A 24759-nucleotide genomic window follows, 5' to 3' on the forward strand; every position below is an offset into this window, starting at 1 on the left:
TAATAAGATATTAATTTCTCTGGGAGTATTGTTTCCTTTCCTATGGAAAGGCAACGTAATAACATAAAACAAAATTAAATTACAATGAAATGTAAGTCCCTGTACTCTTGGTAGACTGACAGTAGGGGGCAGTGTTGGGCTGTGTTAGGGAAGCATCAGAGCGCACAGCCTCCCTTGCTAGGGAATGTCAGTTCGACTTTCCACAGCACAACATTTAAGAGCTTTGTCATTTTTTTAATATAGCAAAGAATGAAGCCTATTATTGACAAGTCTAGTCAAACCCCATCACCTGAACAAAAGTGTCACTTGCCTTTAATTGCCTATAAAGACAAGAACATTTATCTTCTACATAGTAGCAGTGAAAGGGCCAGAATCATGTTCAGCCTTCACCTCTGCAAAGCCTGCTGGTAGATAGTGTAAAACAGCCAGTGTCTAAAACATATCCGCTCAAGAAGCTGATATTATAAACAACAGTGTTCTTTTATTACAAAGCAAAATGACGACTGGGATGCTGTGTATTGGATACAGTGCACGCTCCAATCATCTAACATTTCCACAAATTGTAAGACTATCTTTCTTGTGGACACACAGTATTGTTTCAGTATTGTTTTAAAACGATTTTTTTGGGACAAAATGCCCCTTAAGAGGAAAAATCCATCTATTGCTGTGATTTATTTTTTATTTTTGTCGTTATTAATATTATTTTCTGTTTCTACCCTGCCAAAGGAGATGCTTACAAAGCTAACCTGGAATTTAAAACCATAACACTTTAAAACATATTCTTAGTCTGAAAAAGGGAATGAAACCAGCCAGGGGAGACTAGTGATATTTCTGTGTTTGTATTCTTTATTCATTATCAACTGATTTTTTAAATGTTTCTCAAATGAGCATAAGAACATATGAAGAGTTACCAATATTAAAGAGCCATTCATTTTTTCAATACTAATTAATATCAGAATATCCAGCCATTTCTTGAAGGATCATAGGGAGTCAATAGTTAGCTTGTTCCAGATCTGTTGCTTCAATCTACATTTGCAGTTACAAATTCTAATCCTTGTTTCATTGTTGATCTTGAAGTATACCTTGGGTTTGATTTATTTCCATCTCATACAAGATCTGCTATTGGTCATCTGCAGGGCCAAGTCTATTGAAATAATCAACAATCTTTAAAAAAACAGTAATTTATGCTTTACATTATATTAATTGGGCATTACATTTCTTGCTAGAACATGATTTTGAACTTCAATTCACTGGGTGAGTATTTTTGTAAAGGTAGTTTTATTTGTATTTATGTAATTATTTTGTTGGGATATATCCAGTGTAGTGGTACTCAGTACTCTAAATGTACAAAATTAACAAGGGGAACTCACCATACTTCGGAAAGAAGTCAATATCAGATCAAAATAATTTTTCAATGTCAAAATAGTAAAATCAATAAGAAGCACAATGTGAGTGTAAAAGAGACTACACCTACCATCCATCCATTTTCGAAACCACTTATCCTGGTGAGGGTCACAGGAAGCCAGAGCCGATCCCAGCAGGCATAAGGCAGGAATACACCCAGGACAGGACGCCAGTACATCACAGGGCAACACACACGGCAATTTAGATAGGCCAGTTCACCTAAGCAGCATGTCTTTGGATGGTGGGAGGAAACCAGAGTGCCTGGAGAAAACCCACGCAGACACAAGGAGAACATGCAAACTCCACACAGACAGGCACTCTGAGCCGGGACTCAAACCCGGCACCCCTGTAGGTGTGAGACAGCAGCACTAACCACCGTGTCACCATGCCGCCCAGACTACACCTATCAATATTTAATTTTTTCTTACCATTTACTTTTTTTTATAATGTCTTTAGAAACACAGAGCTCTCTGACATTTCAGTTATGCAACAAACGGACATCCAAATATTGACTGTCCTGCAATTAGAAAATGATAAAAGCTGGGCACATCTAAATTATATGACAACTGAGCTAGCAGTGCAATGCATCTGTATGTAAGAATTTTCTTATTTTCTTGATCCTTTTGTATATCCCATATTAAGGATTAGGATTTTACTTTTGTTAAAAAAAAGATTATGGCGTCCCCCCCTCAGTTCGAGGCCTCTATAACAAGTGGAATGACTGTTAAATTTCTTTTAACAAGTGTAAGCCCATTCCCATGCGTTCCCCTGATGTTGAGCACTGGTGGTACTCCATTGTCGGTATACTGTAATGGTATCTACCCTCAGTCCCAGGGTAATTGCATGGAACTGAATGAGGGTGGATATCCCTGGAGCTGCACATGTGAAAAGCATGTTGAGGCTTCTCTCTTGCAGAAAACACTGTGCAATGGCTCTATGTGCATCAAAGGCCAAGTATGCTTGCCATCACTACTGTATGAGTTAATGATCTGCGCTGCAGCACACGCTCTGCTGCTTGGTAAATAGTTATTTCAACGCAGCAGAGCGGCAGAAGTGTACAAGCTAATTCAATTACAAATAGAGGAGAAAAGTGACAAAAGGCAAACCTTTCTAAAACTGCTGGCTTACAGAGTCTCTGTGCTGCTTTAATAGTGTCATCTCCACTGGGCTGGAAAACTTGTGTACAGGATTGGTTGACAATCCTGTACATTTACTGATGTACTGTACGCCTCCCTGTTGTACCCTATATGTTAGCATAATTATAGTAAGTGACCTTATTGAAAGATAGCAAAAACAAATACTTACCAGATTATAATAAGCCAGGACGACATTTGAATTCACCCATGTAGACAGTTATTGTTTGTTTAAATAGGATTTGTATGAAAGACAAAGTAGGGCTCTATTATGATTAATACTTGACATAAAGAATGAGAAATAAAGCTACAAATAGCATTCAGCCCAGGACCCTCATGTGGTTGCAAGCGCCACCAATCTCAGTCACATCTGCAATGGTTAAGTACTTTCTTCCCAAGTTGCATTTATCGAGGTGATAAAGCTTTGACTGAAGTGCCACCAAGTGCAAGTGATACCAGTTTGATTAGAAGGTGGAGAAGTGACGAATCAAAAGAAAGACCAAGCTAAGTCAATCGAATTAATATAAATTCTATGTGATTTCAGCCCTCTCCGAGTGTGTGAGCAGAACATGATGCAACGCTGAATTCATATCAATGCAAATTTCTTCCCTTCAGGATTTCCACTAATATGTTCCCTCATTACTTATTCATGGCCTATTCAAATCAAGCTTAATTACCAACACTATAAGCAGCAGTTTATAACATTTAATTTTTTTATACTATTTCATGCCTTGTTCTGTTTGTGTTTCCTATTATGTGAAGTTTTAATTCATTGCCTAATGCAGTAGGAAAGCCCTGAGACCATTGCTATTGTAGTCACTTAACATTTGTGTTTACTGCACTCAGACAGGCAAGTCACAGTTTTTAAAGATGGTCTTTTCTCCTTATTCATGCTTGGTTTTTTGCAACTTGAACAAACTAGATGATGCAAATTGCTCAATTAATTTTGGATGGCAAAATAGGTAAGTGAAATAATATATATATATATATATATATATATATATATATATATATATATATATATATATATATATATATATATATATACACACACTACAGGTCAAAAGTTTTAGAACACCTACATTTTTTCACATTTTATTGAAATTTGTGCTGTTTAATGTCTCAGTGTAAAATTGGAGATAAAAAAGAAATAATGGAATCATTTTGTTTAATAAAATTTAACCCCTTAAGCTGACAAACCCCTGTGGTACCCTTCAAAGGGCACCAAATCCATCTCTTTAATCCCATAAGTAGTCTTCACTGTTGTGTTGTTTGCCAAGTGGTATCCAATGAAAGCTGAGACTCTCAGCTTTCTAACTATGTGAAGCATTCTCTGATGTGAAAAAAATGGTTTTTATAACCCCCCCTCCCCCCCTTTCTGAAATGGGGGGTCGGGGGGGATACTTGGTCTGAGTAGGAATACAAAATCTCTGAAAATATTGACAATTATGACATATTCTGGAACCAGACAGTCTACTGATCTAAACAAGGCCATCCACGGTTTAGTAGAAGCAACACACAGCCGTAGAGAGCTCAGAATGTCAAAATGGAAAACTATTTACAGTGTACTAATACACAACGATTTTACATAATTGGATGTGAACTCTGTGTTTGATAAAACATCAAATAATATATACTGGATTAATTGTTAGGTTGTTCTGAACACAACAAGCCTATTTGCAAGGAAATCCAATCAAACTGAGTGATCTGTGACCATCAAATACATTTGCATTTACCCCCCGGGCTCTGAATGACGGCGGGCGACACGGAAACTGTAAATCGGATGTGTTTGAGAATTAAATGTGCTGGTAGCCAAGAGAATAAGCTTTCAAACAATGTGTGCATTGTAGGAATACAATGTAACTTCTATGCACAGGAGTTGCACGTAACACAAATAATGCTTAAGAGGGTGTAGTAACACAGTATATAACTCTGAAATGTACATTATTTTTCAATTTTCGGTAACCTAAACCTTTTTTTTAACCTCTGGCAATTTACTGCTTACCTTTATACCATTTCAGGTTCAGGTTATTCACTGGACTTGAACTGCTTAAATTTCAATAAAAACTGGAAAGTTGACTGGTAGTGTATATATATATATATATATATATATATATATCCTCAATTAAAAAACAACTATGTTTTTGCTTTTCTTTTCTGCAGCATTAAATTCAATTCTGCCTCTAATTATCAGTTCAGGACTGGCACAGCTGTGTTTTAGACACAGGGAAAAAGTGAATGAGGATTTCATCAAAGAATGCCTGCCTACCACTAAATTAAATATGTCAGCATACTGTTTGAACTTAATATATTTTATTAAGGAATGATGAAGTTTGAACATCTTAACTTGGATTACCATACAAGCTGTTTCAACTGAAGCTAAAAATTAGTGCCAAGTTGCTGTGAGTTTTCTGTAACATAAAAGATGACTCATAAGAAATAACCTACATTGTACTCTTACTCTAAGCCAAAGACTTATATGACATAACATGCATTTATATGTTAATTTAAATTTTGTACATACATCTGTGTGTTCTATTGATTTCTTTTTATTTCCATCTAAGTGACACAACAGAACAATTATTATTATTATTATTATTATTATTATTATTATTATTATTATTATTATTATTATTATTATTAGTAGTAGTAGTAGTAGTAGTAGTAGTAGTACTATTGGAAATATTTGCAGTACAATGCTATAGGACTAAAATAACTGTTCTGGGAGAAATAGTTCACAGCTACATAGCAGAACATTTTAAAAATTGCAGGGACAACCAACATTTCATTTTCTCTTAAATATCTAAAGGCCCAATACAATACTCACCAGAGATCACTTTTAGCAGGTGAAAACAATGGATGTGTCCCCCCCCCCAATATCTACAAATGGATCCTCCCCAAAAACAGCATTTCACACACCCTTGAAACAGGTGTCTATTTCTGGGTAAATTTAAAGGTCTCTGCTTGCCTCCGGGCTTTACCTGTCACTGGCCTACTTATCATAACTGCTGTCCTTCTTTAGTTCAGCCTCAAAAGACCTTCCGTATTGTAACTCATTCCCTGTTGTTAGGTAGTTAAAGGACAGCAACCAAATATTCCCAATATTCCATCCCATAGGAATGCACCTTATGTATTTTCTCATATTTTCATTTGCATGCATGGCCCATTTGATGTTGCTGCATGCATGGGAAATCCAGATGAAACTGTTTCAATTTCACAAACATAGACTGGGAAAGCCCAGCTGGGACCACAGAAGCAGAAATAGAAATGGTTGAGATGGTAAATGATTGCTTTCTAACTCAATTTGTCAGGGAACCAACCAGAGAGAGTGCATGCATTGACTTGATCTTTTCAAATGACCAAGATCAGTCAGAGTGAGGGGGACAGTAGTTAGAGAACCAATGGCAAACTGTGATCACAATATGGTTAGATTTGAGGCATACAAAAAACAAGGACCAAGTCTAAAACAATGGTCTACAATTTTAGAAAAGCAAACCTTGAAAGTAAGAGGTGGCACGTAGAAGAGTTAGACTGGAGCACACTGGATACAGATTCAGTTGAAAATGGATGGTTAAATTTTAAGAATATACAGTACTACTTGAGGCTCAGGAGAAATTTGTACCAAAACTTAGCAAATTGAGGACCAAAAAACATTGGCCAAAATGGTTCAATAGAAGTATGCCAAAAAACATCAAGAGAAAGAAAATGTTGTATAGCGCATACAAAAGGGATAGAAATTAAACAAAATACAAAGAATATGTTGAGCTGCAAAGAGATATTAAGAAAGGGATCAGGAAGCAAAGCAAAGAGGGAAATAGAAAGAAACATAGCTTTTGGAGCTAAAACTAATGCAAACTAATACTACAACAGCAAGAGGTCAATAAAGGAGGAAGTGAAACAGATAAAGGGCAACAATGGAAGTATGTTGGAAAACGAACAAGATGTGGCAAATGTTCTAAATGAGTATTGCACAGAGGTTTTTACAAAAGAAAAAACAGGTTAACAACTAGTCCAGTCAAACCCTAAGAGAGATCAGGATACATGAGGAGGAGGTACTAAAGGGACTAGCAGAATTAAAAACAAACAAATCACCTGGGCCAGATGGGATATTTCCAACAGTACTTAAAGAAATTAGGGAAATTATTTTTAGGCCGCTAACTCAAATTTTCCAAAAGACACTTAGAACAGGGGATGTGCCAACTGACTGGAAGACAGCAAATGTCATACCAATCCACAAGAAAGGGGACAAAACTGAGCCAAGAAATTACAGACCAATCAGTCTCACCTGCATATTATTATTATTATTATTATTATTATTATTATTATTATTATTATTATTATTATTATTATTATTATTTTTTTTTTTTTTTTTATTTCTTGGAAGATGCCCTTATCCAGGGCGACTTACAACATACAGTGCAAAAATACAGTAAGTACAAGGCATCACCTGTAAAATGTTGGAAAAAATAATTAGATAGAAAATAGAGGAGCATCTCAATGAAAACCATATTCTTGGAGATAGTCAACATGGGTTTAGATGAGGCAGATCGTGTCTTACTAATCTATTAGAGTTCTTTGAACATGCAACTGCAGCTGTAGATCATGTGAAAGCATTTTATATGATATACTTAGATTTTCTAAAAGCTTTTGATAAGGTTCCACACTAAAGAATGATCCTCAGATTGGAAGCTGTAGACATTCAGGGTAATGTAAGTAGATGGATTATGAACTGGTTGATGTCTAGGAAACAGAGGGTGTCGATTAGAGGAGTCGCTTCTAACTGGAGTGAGGTTGTTAGTGGAGTTCCACAGGGATCAGTATTAGGGCCTTTGCTTTTTCTAATCATATTAATGATCTGGACTCTGGGATAGTTAGCAAACTTGTCAAATTTGCAGATGATACTAAAATAGGTGGCTCAGCAGATACAATCTCAGCAGCACAGGCTAATCAACGGGACTTAGATAATATTCAGTTGTGGGCCGACACCTGGCAGATGAAATTCAATGTGGACAAGTGCAAGGCATTACATGCAGGTAATAAAAATGTCCACTATAATTACACTATGTGAGGAATAGAACTAGATGAAGTAACGCATGAGAAAGACATAGGAGTCTATGTGGACTCCTCACTCTCCCCATCCAAACAATGCTGGGAAGCAATACAAATGGCATACAAAATGTTATGGTATATTGTCAAAAGTGTAGAATTGAAAATGTGACACACTCAAAATTTATTGTTACATTTTTATGTATATTTGTGTTTTTATTCCATTTTAATGTAATATCTTAAAGTTTGTCTCATAAATGGGTTAGTACTTGTGTCTTTCAAAGAACATGACATGTTTGGCTTCACACCCAAACACTCTCATGTGCAGGCAGCTGGGACTTGAGTCTAACTGAAAAGAAGCCAGCACTGTTGTGTCCAATCCTTTCTCCTGTTTCACAGGATTATCATCTGTTCACATGATCCTATTGCTGGGACCTGTAACAAAAACAAGGGCAGAAATGTTAAGACTAGTTAGAGCTCATCTGGAATACTGCATACAGTTCTGGGCTCCACACTTCAAGAAAGATATCGCTGCTCTAGAGGCAGTTCAGAGGAGAGCAACCAGACTTATTCCAGGTCTGAAGGGAATGTCCTACTGAGAGACTGAGGAACTGAACCTTTTCACCCTGGAACAGAGGAGACTACGTGGGGACTTGATTCAACTCTTCAAAATCATGAAAGGCATAGACCACATCAAACCAGAGGAGCTTTTCCAGATCAGCAGGGACACACGCACGCGGGGACACAAATGGAAATTGCGCTTCAAGGCATTCAAGATGGAAAACAGGAGACACTTCTTCACACAGAGAGTTGTCACAATCTGGAACAAACTCCCCAGCGATGTGACTGAAGCTGAACATTTGTGAACATTTTAAAATAGACTAGATGAGATCCTTGGATCACTTAGATACTAATGGACACCTAACGAGCATAATGGGCTGAATGGCCTCCTCTCGTTTATAAACTTTCTTAAGTATTTTTAATGCATTTTCTTTATTTGTGTTAAATATAAAATTATATGTTTTGCTTAGGAAAATGTTATTTGTGTGTGTGTGTGCAGTGCTGTATAATTATTTTAATTTCATAATTGTCATTAAAATATTGAAGAGTGTGCAGACCTTCTAATGTCATCTGATCTGATCAAGTATGGCAGACACTGTTTAGGTGTTAGTGTTGTGTTGGGTGTTTTTCTTGTCCATTGAGAGATTTTCCTGCAGTGATTGCCTCCAAGGCTGTTGTCAAATCAGCCAGAGTGTGAGGAATAAGCTTTGGGTATCATCCATTCTTTTTAAGTCCAATCACAGTAATGGGACACTTAAATGATTTTTCTGATTCCCAAGGAGACCGCTGTACCTCATTAGCTATCTGTGAAATGTCGTTCAGCTTGCCAAGGTCATGTCACTTGTTAATTCATGGCTAAAGCAGCAGGCCAAGGGGCTCAAGGACAGAACATAATGTCACACTGATGATGAGGGGAGTGGAAGGGGGGGTGCTTGATCCACGATCTGTCCTAGATTCAAACTCTAGCTACTTTGTTTGGGCAAGGAAATGACAATCTTCTGCTCGCTTTCCGTGAGAGTTGCCTCTTTTGATATTGATTACTCGTGCTCTCGGTACCGTTAGAAAGAAGAGATAATGGTGCGGCCAGCCGGTTTATGAAGCCTGATCGATGGGCCTGCTCTCCAGTTGTGACACTTTCCCAATGTCACTTAAAAGACAGTTAGTAGAAGGTGTCTTCAAACAGCTCTGCTGTCCATTGCCAGGAGTCATGCAGCCTTTCGTCTCCTCTTCCTCTTTCTAAAATAGATTAAGCTCTCACACCAAGCCCTGTAGTGTTTGGTTCATGTCTCATGTGCTATGGAAGAACCTCACACACACACAGGCACAACTCTCTTTTCATTTTCAGAATCATTACCACAGAGAGGGTTTCCAGTCCCATACACAAGCAAAAAGTACTTATTGGGCTGTTGTATTTCATCATTACAGTAATGTTAACGAATGTATAGCATGTATCTGGGACATCCGTATCTCCATTATGCTGCATTTTATTTACAAGTGTCAGTAACTAACATTAGGGTACTTCATTATCTTCTCTGTCAAAACAGCTCTCCCTTTCTTTCTTCAAGGTCTTGGCCTTTTTTTTTGCCTTTATCAATCGAAAGCTTAATTAAGGACGAATTGAATACAACAGCCTGCACAAAGCAGAAATACCTCCCTAAACAAACTGCTTTTTAGGCCTGGAAAGACCTCGGCAGGCAGTGACTAATTAACATTACCCTGTGTAGAAGCAAAACAATCACTAAGAATGTGTAAAACAGGCTTTAAAATGAAACGAGCAGAAGGGTTTGTTAATGTACAACCGGCAGTCTGTTGTCGAAAGAGCAACAACAGTAAATAACCATTGCACTCAGATCAGCGTTCGAACACAGGGGATTCCCAACTCTGCAAAAGGAATATTTTTAATTACTTTGCATTAACAGGAACAATTACCTTGTATAATAATCCCACTTGCAGTTATGATGCAAATATACCTTGCACGCTTTTCCACCCAGCACTCTATTGTGCTTTTGATGAGATCACAAAATGTGTGTGCAGTGCTCAATCACAGACAGTCATGGCCAAAGTTGCGACACCTTTCTGTCTTTTCAATATGAAGATCTTAAATTCACCATTGGATCGCCACTGTGGCAAAGTAGACTGAATATTATCATTCTTCCTAGCACTTTCTTTTCTCCTAGCAGCCTTATTGTGTGGTTGTGTGGGTTTAGTGTTTTTTTTTCTGTTTGTCTGCATATGGGTATGTAATTCTAAATCAGCACAAACATATTTTTCTTGGATATGTTGAAAACAAGGTAACATCATCATATAATGGACATTTATGCATTCACATACCACCTAATCACATTTGTTTTTAAACTTATGTACAGTACTAGTGTTGTGAGAATATGAAAGTTAAAAGCTGTTAATTGTGCCTGCTCATAATTATGTTAGAAAGCTCAGCATGTTTTTGATGTTGGGAGCTGAAAGACTTTAAAGTTGCCATGAGTGAAAAAGCTAGGCACTTGTTTGTCTCCAGCACCTTAAGACTGTGAAACAGGCATTCAAAAAGAAAGGTCCAAATTATCAGCAGCCCTTGACAGCACAATTGATTACTTGTTAGGGAACATCAATTCTTAATTAAAAAAGAAAGGAAAAAGGTAATTGGGAAACAGAAAAGAGAACATATTTTTCCTGTACAACTGGATCATTGGCTGGTTTCATTTATTTTCAGTGACTCACACAGAATCAAAAGCATTGCCTTTCTTGATTAAGTGTAACTGTTTAACAATGAAAGAATGGTTGGCTAACGCTGAAATTGTTTCATTTTTGCCTATTTCCAAGATTATTGCGTTCTGTCTTCAAATTCAGTGATAATGTGATTTTCTGAGTGAGAGGTGGATTTAGAATTGTACAGGGAGAACAAAGTACAAAAATGGAGGATAAAAACATTAGTTAGTTCTCATTATACCATTAGTTCTTGTTTGAGTTGTTCAAGTAGTTCAGGAACTCAAACCATGGCATTCAATCTTCATTTATTGTTCTCTATTTATGAGGCTGTGTATGTGTTGAATACATGTGTGAGGTATTTTTATGAGGCTGTAGGAATGTTTCGAAATTCGTAAATCTCGTGTATTTAAAACTGTCAGCTGTTGAAATTCCACCCTGTGTTTATATTTCCACATTATCAACGAATTTCTTCATGACATAACAATGTCAGTCAAACATTGAAGGATTTGTTTTTGCTCCATTCAGTCTCAAACCCAAACAATTCCATTATATTGCAGATGTAATTTTGCCCTTTTCTCTTTAAACAATTAATAATACTTTCATGCCTGCAACATATCCTTTTGCAGACTTGTTAATACCTTCACAACTAAATGGAAAATTCAGAAACACCTTATTTAAACTGCAGCAAGATATGGTGAAATATGCTATACAGGTATGCCTGATAATATTTCTTTATTTAAGAATCATTTAAGGTTTGTACTTGAGCTGACAGGTAAAATATATATTGCAAGGTAAGACAAAAACAACCTATATATGACAGCATATATTTAAATAAAGTAATTGAATAATACATACATATTCTGTAAATAACGGAGATCCCTTGTTGAATGCAAATACTGTGCTTCAGACTTCTGGCTACAGACACCTTGCCATCCCTTCTATACATATGGGCTAATTTTAAAAAGACTGAGTTTAGAACTTAAACAAAGAAAAAAACCCTGCTTACAATGTTGAAGTCTTGAAATGGAGATTAATTAATTCCCTATAATTTGGTGGCCCTCATGCATTGATTCTAAAGACATTTATTTTTGTATCTGATCAATAGTAACATAGTTGACACAGTCCAGGATCATGCATATAAGACAGATGGGCTGGATATAATATCAATTGCACCACAATCAAGATATGCCCAATTCCAAATCCTCAATATATAAATCAAAATATGTTCCTGTATGTGTATGTGTATGTGTATGTGTGAAAGTTATATTACCAGTTTGGGGATTTTGGCAAAAATAATAATCCAATATTATTGTATTATTATTAATGCCTGAGATTTGTAAAAGAGAGACAGACTGCAAATTAACTGGAGTGAGGTTGTTAGTGAGGTTCCACAGGGATCAGTATTAGGGCCTTTGCTTGTTTTAATCTATATTAATGATCTGGACTTAGATAATATTCAGTTGTGGACCGACACCTGGCAGATGAAATTCAATGTGGACAAGTGCAAGGTATTACATGCAGGTAATAAAAATGTCCACTATAATGACACTAAGGGAGGAATAGAACTAGAAGACGTAATGCATGAGAAAGACTTCTTCACACAGAGAGTTGTCACAATACGGAACAAACTTCCCAGTGATGTGGCTGAAGCTGAACATTTGGGAACATTTAGAAATATATTAGATGGGATCCTTGGATCACTTAGTTATTAATGGACACCAAACGAGCATGATGGGTTGAATGGCCTCCTCTCGTTTGTAAACTTTCTTATGTTCTTATATTCTTATGTAAACACAAATGTTGTCAATATGTTAACTAAGTAGGCTAAATCCAAAGTCACTTAATTTTCCCAGTTGAAGCAACCTGTTGGTAAGTATAATGATATTTTACAGATCTCTATTACTTGCTCTTTAAGAATTATGCAGTCACAAATAAATACCTAACATGACCTTAATAGCCGAAGCTGAAAGCAACGTCTGAACACAAACAGGTTGTGTATGGATTATTTAAAGTGCTGTCTTGCCTTGCAGAAAGCCTTGTTGAGTTCCACTACTGGAAGGGACCTTTACAATATTGTAGAGGTTGGGGCTAAAAGGGTTAACTAGTTTCGATTTCTAAAAAACTCCTGTTTGAGGAAGTTAAAGATGTGGAGTGTTATCTGAATAACAATGACCTAACTTGTCCTTGTCTATACTTAATGTTGTCCGTACGTGACGTTCTTTATATAAAACTAGGAAGAAAGTATCCAGACTGTCTGTACCATAGAAGGAGTTGTTTTTCTCTGTGGTTCAAGAGAAACTGTCAAAAATATCCTCGGACGCTCTCTGTGTTATGAGTTATAATAATGGACGAAGTCCATGTCTGCCCAGCAACAAGATCTGTAATGCTGTAATATGTCCTAGAGAAACTGACATGTCTGAAAAGATTGGCAGAGTTCGTTGCGTCATGTACTATATCATATAAATATGTATGTGTGTGTAAAGTGCCTTTGAGGATCTGCTATCATGGAGATCGCCTCTGTGATCACATCCTTCCAATAGCTTCTTGTATCACAATAAACTTCTATCTTCACATACTTTTGGTTCATCGGTCTGACTTATTGGGAGAAATCCATACACGGGTAAAAGTTGTAAAAAAAAAAAAAAACTAAGGGTGGCCAATTTAGTACTATAAGTACTATCGACCACTATCGCACTGTTTAACGAGGGAGGGAAGTCGTGCCACCAACCACACCCAGCGCTCAGGTTGGGACCAGGACGCCAGGACACCACAATAGACCCAGGTAAGTAAGTTATATTTATTCCAATAAACAGAAATGAAAGCAGGGCATGAAGTCTGCAATCATAAAACAGTGTGCAAATAATAAATTAAATCTAACAAAAATCTCCTTTAATTAAAAGGGGAGATAAAAGCTAAAACCATATCCTAATTTAAACTAAATACAAAAAAGAAAACCAAATGCTAGTAAAAATATATCGTAAAAATAGCTTTACACCACACTGTTCCTCAAGTACTAATAAGAATCTCAATATTTATCCATAGGCAAAAGAAACAGATACACATTCTATATCTGTGTTTCTTCTGCCTATGGATAAATATTGAGATTCTTATTAGTACTTGAGGAAAAGTGTGGTGTGTACTTGAGGAACAATGACAGTATGTATTCATCCAATCACATAATGCTTTGTTTGGGGAGAAACAAATTTGCTTGTAACAAAACAGTGTAAGCTAGAATAACCTCCTTATAGTTGCTGTTGCAGAAGCTCTCGTCAGGTGAGTGGAAATGTTCTTAGATGAGCTATACACAGGGGAATACAATGTGGATCTTCTTCCTGGTTTCTCTTTGCAAGTTTCCAGCCGCCCTGCCGACTGCACAGAGAAACACCCCACAGCAACACAGCCTCCAGGTTAGTAAGTCCTGTATGAAAACAACACTCTGTTCCTGTTCAATGTCTTTCCCCAACAGATTAAGCCCAAGGGAGAGAGAGGGGGAGAATGGCAGTAAATCAACCTGGCAACTTGGCGTCTTAAGCTTCTCTGTACTTCCACACTCAGTGGAAATAAGGAAACTGAAAGTGCAATAACTGCAGCCTCTGGAGGAATCCGTCCCTCTCTGCCATGCACCGCGTCTGTCTTTCTGCCCTCCTGCGTGTGGCGGTGATTCACTCAAAGAAAAACAAATAAAGCACACGTGCAAACAATCATAATGACAATAATGAAAAATAATCAAACGATAAGGTGAAGAGAATCACAACACAAGAATAAAAACCAATGTAATTCTAAACAATATACACACAACCACATTGAATAATGTGAAAGTGAAAAATAGATGTACTAACAATTGGTGATTAAAAGAGCTCATTAACACCGTCCGTGACAGAAAAATTAAGCAAGAATCGTGCAAGCAGATTTGATTATAACCTTTTGTGTCTTCAGTTGGTCCTTCACCTTGTGGCAGAGAAGGCAAATAATACATTGAAGATTGCAGGGGCAGGAGGGCTCAATGGTGGTGTGAGGGTCAGGGCATTTGGTACAGAGAAGTGGTACATGCCAATATGCTTTGTCTTCTGGTGCGGTCAAACTAGGGGATTTGCTGTCCTCCTAGCTCCATTGATTCGCATCGGATTCAAATAGAGCTCGGCATTTTTTCTGTGTGCGTCTGTGTTTGCAGAGGAGGATAACTTTAATGCAACAAATAAATGCTTTATTGATTTCCACAGTGCTCTGCAATAATAACTGCCTAGAGGCCTTGAGGTGCTAATATAAAGACAGAAAACCAGAGATTGATTGTTATTGGGGACTCTTGCATTGATTTAATGTACCTGGATATTTACGGTGAGAAAAATATAATTATTGTCTCTGGGGCTATAGTTATATTTCTTGCTTTTAAGTGGGCTTTTTTTCCCCCTTTTTTAACTGCTTCCTCACTAATGTCAGTGGATTCCTTTGCAGAGAATAGGTTTACTGTCAGCAATATGGGTAGTAGGACATTCAGGAAATATAAAGAACCTTAATGTACCATGACTTGATGGATTTTATCTGTACAGCGCACTGTTCAAAGACATTGTGAAAACCTGATTATTATAACTCAGTGTGTGTTCCTTATCAGCTTTTCTGTCTCATGAAAATCATTTGAAGTGTGGAGCTCTCTGTTGTTTTAGTACTCATTTGCAGAAATGCAGAGATGGACAAATGATTGCACATCTTTTTCCTTTTCAACAATTAATATTTGTGTCCTATGGTTGTATGTCCTAAGTAACATAGATGTGTAACTGCTAAAAGTGTGCAGTTGTTCTTGGTTGAAATCAGAAGTTATTTATTGCTGTTGTGAAACGTAGATGCCCAGTATAACTACCGACACAATGACATCACGTCTCGCAGTTGTGTACAAAGAGAATAGTGTTGAAATCTTTCCACATTCAGTTCAGAGTTCTGACCTCAGTTCTGGAATAACAAATAAGTATAGGAAGATAATACAGAGACCAACTTCTCTCAGTGTGATATGACATGCAACCTGTAGGGAATGGAACAGAAGTCCTCTGGCCATTTTTTTAGCATTTGTTCTCCTCCACAATGATGTTTACTGTGATTCATTATATCAGGGGTCAGCTGTAGTGGTTGCTTTAAGGGTATATCTTTTACTGTGGGACCCTAATCAAATTTGAAACATGAAGGGTGGGCATCAATCCTGTTTAAGTCCCGTAACTTAATAAGCTGGGGGGGGAAAGGCAGTAAGTTATCACAGGGTCTGAGAAGTGTCCCCAGTAACTGTTCTTAACAAGCACTTATATATGTTATTGTTCCTTACACAAACAAAAATTGAGCAAACAAAGACAGCTTCTAATACGAATAGTGTTTTATATGCAAATATGGAACTTGAAGCTTACATGATACAAATAGACATCATGGCCAGTAGTGTATCATTTTCTTATTCTATTTAACGCTTGTTTAAAAGAATAAATGAAAATGTTCCCAATGTGTCTTTTCTGTATCTTCCATGAAAAGAATGTAAAAACATGGCTTCAGGAGACTGTCAACAAAAGCTCAAAACAAAACACAACAAAACAAATTAATACGAAGACGTTTGTATCTGCACCAATTTTATGCAGTAGTCTTGGGTTTTGAAAGGCTATTATTTTTGATAATTTGCCTTGAGATCTCAATGCTGGTGTAACCTAATGTTTATTTACATTTTCCCAGCCTGCACCAGAACCATTGAGACTCCACTGCAGAGAGAATATTCGTGACAAGGAAACCATTGGTGCAGATTTATAATGTGGGATGCCGCTTCCACAATGGCTCCAAACAATATTGTAACTGCAATTAAATGAATAAATCTTCCCAAAGACAGACACAGCTGAGAAAACAGGGATTAATGGATCATATGTGTCCAGTGTGTGGATTCTTTCCCCCCATTTTTTCCCAGGCATTGAAGAAAAAGTAAAAACAGAAAGCTATTAATGAGAACCTAAGGCTGGTGCACAATGTTATCGAGGCCCCAACACAGTTCATATTGAAATGTAATTTTATATTACTAAAAAAGCAATTCAGGTGAGAAAACAAAATGATGTTCAGTGGTCTTGTAATATTTCCTCTGGTTACCATTTTATGCAAAGTTAGGAGAGCAATGTGTTTTTTTGTTTGTTTCTGCTTCTATTATTTCTCACTACATTTGCTGCCCCCACTCAGAGGAATTTCTCCACCTGAGTCATTAGTTACAGTTTGAGAAGGGTAAAAAAAGGCCTGGTGTCCCACATACCAGCTTGATAATAGAATTTTGCTTTATAATTCATATTTTCATATCCAGCCCTGTCCCTTTTGTGAAAAAACTTTCACAATTAATGGATCAAAGCACTAGTGAATTGTCATTTTCGGTGCACATCGTATTCAGAATCACATTTCATTTAAAACAAATAATTTAAAGTGTTCTGAGTCTCAATGGATGATTTCTTTTCAGACTGAGTCATGTGACAGGCATGAACTGAGCATACAATTTACTTGCAGGGCAAAATGAACAAGGACAGCCTTTGAATTTGCTCAAAAGACAGATGTCCTTAAACCTTTTTTTTTTTAACCTTAGAACACATACAGAGATGGAAAGCCATCAGTAGATGAATAACCAGAAAATATTGAGCTTCACAAATCGAAGATAAAAACTTATCTGGATTAGGCAGGGCCCAGCTGATCTTCTCTCAATCTCTGGCAAGATTATTGGACTTGATTAGGTCAATCAGCCCTGCTTGTTCCCTTCATTTTGCTGACCTCGCAATCAATGCAGGCCTGCTCATGAAGCTAATCTGTTCAGGACACAAATTTGATAGTATCTCTGTATGGCTGAGGTTTCTGACTCACCCAGTCCAAGGTAAGAAGTCTGTGCTCACCTTGCTTTGACAGTGAAGAACAACAGGGTCTTGAGGGTTTGCTTGTAGGATGAAGGACCATTCAGATCCCCTGCATTGACCCTAGAGCAGCAGAAATCATGATTTGTTAGATGAGACAGGTGTTGAGACTGTATAACTGAATATCTCTGACTGGAGAGCCGGGGGAGTTCTACGCCATTTATTGGGCTGGTCCACACCCAGACTGCAACTCATGTGACTGTCTGGCAAGGTGCAGGTCAACTGACTGGGCAAAGCAGTACCAAGATGCACTTTGGAAACTCAGTTTAATAAATTATAAAGAAAACTGTGAGGAACCAGAGTGGTTGTACTGTCCGAACTAGGTTCTGTCTAGTGCACTGCAACAAAGCACTGTGATAACCCAAGTCTTCTGTTTTTCACTAAACTGGCCTCTTGTCAATTAGCCAATTCAGAGGATAGATGCAACAAAGAGGTGGAATGGATTGAGATTGAATGAGATGAAGGCACCTCTAATCTAATAAATCTAATAAAATAGATCCTTTCTCTACAAACCCATATCTTTTTTAGATTTTCCTCTCTCTGGTAAATCATGAAAAAGGGCACAAATAATATCATAATGCCACGGTAAGCATTTAATTTGGATTTAAAACATAGGTGAATGCATTTACATATGTGTCCTAATAATTAAGGGTTGTTATTTTGGATTATTTAAGGATTACTCAAAATAAAGCAATATGGTGAAGAGCAGCATTATTTCACAAAAAAGTGAATTGATACAAAGTTAGTCTTTATGTTCAGAAACTAAAAATACAACAGTTTAGATGACTATCAGAGTATTATGAGAGTCCTTATGGTCTGTAGAGAGTCCTGTTGCCTGCGGAAAAAAAAACAAACAAAAAAAACCAACAACATCAAGCAATTACAGTAAGTAATCAGGAGCACTAAAATGACCTGCCAGTGAAACCGACACATCTCTGATAACTAATCCATTACAGACTTTGCTGGAATGACACAAGACGACATGTCAGCAAGCCATGACCGTATTTAGCTACAACTTTTTCTGATAACTTGGATAATACCTGTGGCTTGAGTGTAATTGAAACAAATTGTTGAAAAAAAGAATGAAAAGGACTAGATCTTTACTCAATCTCATTCTGTTTTTATGATTTGTTTGCCATTTGCAGAAACTTTAATTGAAATCAGTTTGCTGGTTGTGCTAAAACATAGCCAGTGGTTAGAGTAGCTGGCTGGAAGTGAAATATTTTTTCTCTGTCGATAAACAACTTATTATTGAGTCCACACTTTAGACTCAATGTATAATACCATGTGTTTATGATTTTCTGCTTCCCAGTATATCATAAAATACCCATTTAATTTTAAGCACTGTTGAGAGTAAATTAAAATGTGTATACCCTTGCTGAAACTGACTTGATAGATATGTCCATCCAATCTCAAGTAATGCTCTTCATATTTGTGTAGATCTAGCTTAACTTTAATCTGCAAATAAACTGTGGCATACCAGCCAGATGAACTGTGCATGCGTGAATTCCTTTTAACACAGACAATTGAACACTCATTTAATATTACCTGTCGAAGCTATGTTGCTTAAGATCACAAATACCAATGCAAAGAAAGTGGGATTTCCATAAAAAAGCACCTTTTGAAGTGTCTCAGGTTCAATACAATGGCTGAACATGACGAACACTATACTATGTTGGCGGATATATTAGTTGACATTCATGACATTAAGCATTCAGAATTAGGTTACATTGTATAGACTTCAACAACAAAATAGACATAGCCTACATAGTATGAAGCTAAAGTCAGCTGAATGGGCCCTAAAAGCTTTAACTGTTAACAGACAAGACAGCGATTAGTCCTTAGCTGTTTCAGTACATGTGTAATGGACTTCGCCAGCTAGTTCTTTAATGCGACTTTAATGAGAAACCAATGCTACTTTGAATGTACCACAATTAACTGCTGCAACTGTGTTTTTCAAGGCCTTGAAGATGAAGATGTCACCATTAAAGAACACAGAGAAAAATAATACAAAAATCTAAACCCCTGGCTTTCTCCATTAGAATGGACCCTGTATTTTCCTTCTTCATATAAATAATGAGACTGACAAACTGTCCGGGTTGCTTTCTGGGCTCAGTAGCAGCAGGGTAAAGTAACAAATCTGTGCTCTGACAACCTAAAACTATTTCAATTGGGACTTGGATAAGAAAAAACTTAAAAAGTGCCTTGTACCCAGACAGGAGGAGATCAGTTTTAAATATCTGCAGACTGCTGGACAGTGCTACGTTCGCACAGCAGGTTGTGTAAAACAATAACAGGTCCTGTTTGGTTTCTAAGCCTTCTGTCTTGGACCTGGAATACATACACAGTCACTGTAGCATTCTGTAGATATTAACCTCTTGCTCGTGTGGGAATGTAACCCAGCGAGGTCCCTCCAGCTGTATTTATTTGACATTTTCATTTGAAATTTGACGGGTCCCCTGATTCACTTTTGTGTGAATTACTTGCTTGTAATAAACATACATAAAAAGGTGAGAGTGTCAGACTGTACTTCTACTGAATCGCTGCCGTAAATTAAAACAAACTGCCCTGTGTATTTGTTTATGACATGATCAGTGACTTGACTCATAAAAGTGACTCATGTTTCTGCCCAGTGTTTTATATAACTGGCCTACAGAATTTTAATATTCACCTAATGCAACGATCTGAAAGCATGGTGTGGTGTTGAATCATGGTCATGCATGACGTCCAAATCGATCATCAGGATGATCTGTACTTCTTTGACGTTTCATAGCCAATGTGTCACATGCCCGCATTCTGATCTGAACCTTCTCCCCTTATGTCTTCTTCTTGCAATCCTTCTGCAGTCATATTCACAGGATTCCACCGGAGAAATCGAATCCATTCCATGAATTAGAAGCAGATTGTATAATATCCCTCTCTCTCTCTTCCTTTCCATCACACATACCCAGAGTAAAAAGCTACATGTCAAAAATTGCAAAGAAGTGAAGGATTTTAGATTAAGAAGGATAGATGATAACATCTTAGTAAAAGAAAAGTGACTGGTTCAATTGGCTATCAGTCACAGGAAATGACACTTGCTTTTATAATGGCAAACTGTAATAGGACTTCAATGACATTTCTGACCAGAGTGACATTGGCTTCTCAGTGGCCATGTTTTTTGCCACAGACACAGGCAGCTGTGTGAATGGTGTCTCTCGGTTTCAACAGATTGCATTTACACTTGTCAAAAGGTTCAAACCTCTCTAAGCACCTTTATGGAAAATAAAGCAACACTTTTAAATAACCTTAGGGAAACTTTACTGGTAGAAAATATGTGGTCATGAGGTATTTAAGATATCATTTGGAACAGATCCACATTTCTAGTAGATGTGGAACGTAGAGGTACTCGATAGGATTTTATAATTCACAGTGGGGGGGGGGTCTTAAAATTGTGTTTTTAATGTTTCCAACAAAATATCATTATCTCATGAAATGATAAAGGATGCATTACGGGGAAAATGTTTATATTGGAATAAGTGATAGTAAATATATAGTCTGTATGAAGTGACTGTACATTTTACTTTTTTCAGGACTTACTGGCAAGGATATTTTGTAGATATTTTGTTTTATTCAAACAGGGCAAAAAGGTATTTTTCATTCTCTACCTGTAACATTTCTAGAAAAAAAAAAAAAGATAAAAAACATCCGCTGCTACTTGGATTTCCACTTTTATTGCTAATGCTACTGAATATATCGTTAGGGTCATATTTAGATGGTGCTATTATGAAAATGCAACAGTCACATGCACTTTTATGAGGCGTCGTTAGGGACATTATCACTGAAAAACACTTGCACTCTACACTGAAATTGCTTGCACCGTGTACAGTGAAATGACTTCCGTGTACACTGAAATGACTTCCGTGTACAGTGAAATGACTTCCGTGTACACTGAAATGACTTCCGTGTACAGTGAAATGACTTCCGTGTACTGTGAAATTGCTTGCGCTCTCTACACTGAAATCGAGACCAGATAGGTGACGTCAAAATATAAGTACTCCCGGCAGCATTATTGTATATTAAGTGAAAGTGGTTCGTAACGAACCTGTGTAATACAGATTAAGCGCAAAGCGCTGGTTTGTCATGCATTTGCTTTCTATACATATGTGTGGCTACAGTATGTACTGTAGACTATGTATATACAATTCATATAGTTGTATACATGTGTTGTTAGGCTATAGATTAAAACTGGCTAAAGCACAAGCCAAGAATCCAAGCTTGTGTCATAAATATACAATTCACTATGATTATGGCGCGGTCGAATCTGGATGTTGGCAGAGGTGGTGTGGCATATAGCCTGGATAGGATTCTTGGATAACTCGGTCATTAATGGACACCAAACGAGCACAATGGGGCGAATGGGCTCCTCTCGATTGGACACTTTCTTATGTTCTTATGTTCTATTTGATTAAATAAAAATATGTTGGCACATTTCTGTGGACTCATGCTTAACTTCGTGTTAACTTTTGTATTATTAATCTTTACTATTGATTACAGATAAGGGATAAAAAACGAATTTAAGGAACATATTATTATTAAGCTTTAAGTTATATAAAGGGATACTAGTACAGTATTTTGTCATTTAGACAGATTACCTACTCAAACAGATATTAGTCGGCTTTTGAAAGTTAGCAATTGCGACAATTGACTTCCATTGTGCTAAGCTAATGAAATGAAAAATGTAAATTACCTCAAACTAGACACACAGACCTAAAATGCTATCCATGCATTGGCAGAAAGGTAGGAAATACCGAAGTATCCCTTTCTAGCTTGGATTCTTGGCTTGTGCTTTAGCCAGTTTTAATCTATAGCCTAACAACACATGTATACAACTATATGAGTTGTATATACATAGTCTACAGTGCATACTGTAGCCACACATATGTATAGAAAGCAAATGCATGACAAACCAATGCTTTACACTTAATCTGTATTACACAGGTTCGTTACGAACCACTTTCACTTAACATACAATAATGCTGCACGGGAGTACTTATATTTTGACGTCACCTATCTGGTCTCGATTTCAGTGTAGAGAGCGCAAGCAATTTCACTGTACACGGAAGTCATTTCAGTGTACACGGAAGTCATTTCACTGTACACGGAAGTCATTTCAGTGTACACGGAAGTCATTTCACTGTACACGGAAGTCATTTCAGTGTACACGGTGCAAGCAATTTCAGTGTAGAGCGCAAGTGTTTTTCAGTGATAATGTCCATAACAGCGCCTCATATACTTTAGTTTCACAGTTGTTTCAATACCTCACCATCGTAACTGTTTCCTGGGTGTCTCTTTGAAAATGAATATCTTATGATAGATCATCTCCTGGAGGTCTCATAGTGGGACCTCTGAAGCTCATTGCACTGATGCTGTCACCCAAAAGATAATTAGGATGCCACGGCAAGGCTGATTTTAAGGAAGGCATGGCGATGGGACATATATGTGTCTCATTAGTTGCCTGTTGAGGACTGATGGAACAGCATGGAGATGTAGAAACACCTTTATATCCTACATATCCATCTTACCTCACCGAACTTGCCTGAATTCTCCCATGTGATCTTATTAAAGAGCAAGTAATTCCAGAAAGAGGGTGATAATCTTCTGTTACTGTACAGCAGGCAGTAATCTGAGGAAGATGTGGGTTTCATGACTGTATCTGTAAAGGCAGGTACCCCTGCAAGAGGCACGCATTGAAAATGCACACTACTGAATATAAGGTGTGAGGTTTCTATTTCTGCTTACTCAGATTCAGGAAACAGTTTATTCTGGGTTTTGATTGGATAAGATGGAATAGTGGTTTCTAATGACAACCTATGATGGTTTTAACCATTTGAAAGTTAAATGCACTATACAATTAGCTAGCCAAACAAAGTAGTTTTTGTTTTCCAGAAAATAAAAGGTTAAACAGACATTTAAGAGAGACTTTTCTTTCATTTTTAAGTTTTTTCTTCTCCTGTCATCTTTAACAAAATGCTGTTACACTGCATATGTCTGAGATGTATTTAGACTGATGCATTTTAAAACGCACACATATCAAGTTTCTGAATTTTAAGGAGAAAAGCATGTTGGATTGCTATAGTCTTGCTTGGTAGGCCTGTGATTAAACACACATAATTATACAAATATGGTCTCATAAGCAAGCAGAACTGGAGAACAAAGCACAGGTATGTAATGCAAACTTTTGTACCATGTCTCAGAGCTCTCAAATTTGACTTGGATGTATAACTTTGGGAATGTGCTGGTGTCCAACAGGTGATCTGTCTCCACATTGTGAAGCTGGAACACTAAAGTCAGCTACAACAATGGGGCAACTCCAGTTATGTGCCGACAGAGAAAAAATGTAATGGGAAATGAAATGACTATAGGCATATAGACCCAAAGACATTGAAGGAACACCTGGGTGGGTTTCTGTTCTCAAGCAAGGTTGTTTTATAAAATATTTACAATGCATTTTTTTTCCTCTTCTGGTTTCTTTGTTAGTTTTTGGTATTGTTCTATTTGTTTGACCTTGTCACAAACAGAAACGACATTAAAAACAAAATAAATGTAGGAAGAAATCACAATGCAACAATGCTGGATTTGAAGGCCAAACAAACCTGGTGAGAGAAACCATCCTCAGGCCTTATCAAATAGTATGATGTACAGGCTCGTCAATTAAATTATTTCCTATTTTTCCAGTATTATAATACATAATTATTTCAAAGTTTATGGATTAAAGTTACAGAGCACAACAGAAAGCAGCCTAGGCTACAATGGTAAGACAATGGCTACAAAGTGCTCCTTTAGCTGATGGAAGGCTGCCAGAGCTCGAAACAAAAGCAGGTTAAGGCTTCAAACCATTGCCAGTTCTAATAACTACACAATTGAAAGCTGATCGACTAGATCAAAACCAAACTGGACTGCAATTTCCTTGCATAACCTAGCCTTTATTCATTTATTCTTTTACCTTTGCTATAAATGTTTTTTTGCCC

This window comes from Amia ocellicauda, chromosome 3, assembly GCF_036373705.1.
Source record: "Amia ocellicauda isolate fAmiCal2 chromosome 3, fAmiCal2.hap1, whole genome shotgun sequence".
NCBI lineage: Eukaryota > Metazoa > Chordata > Actinopteri > Amiiformes > Amiidae > Amia > Amia ocellicauda.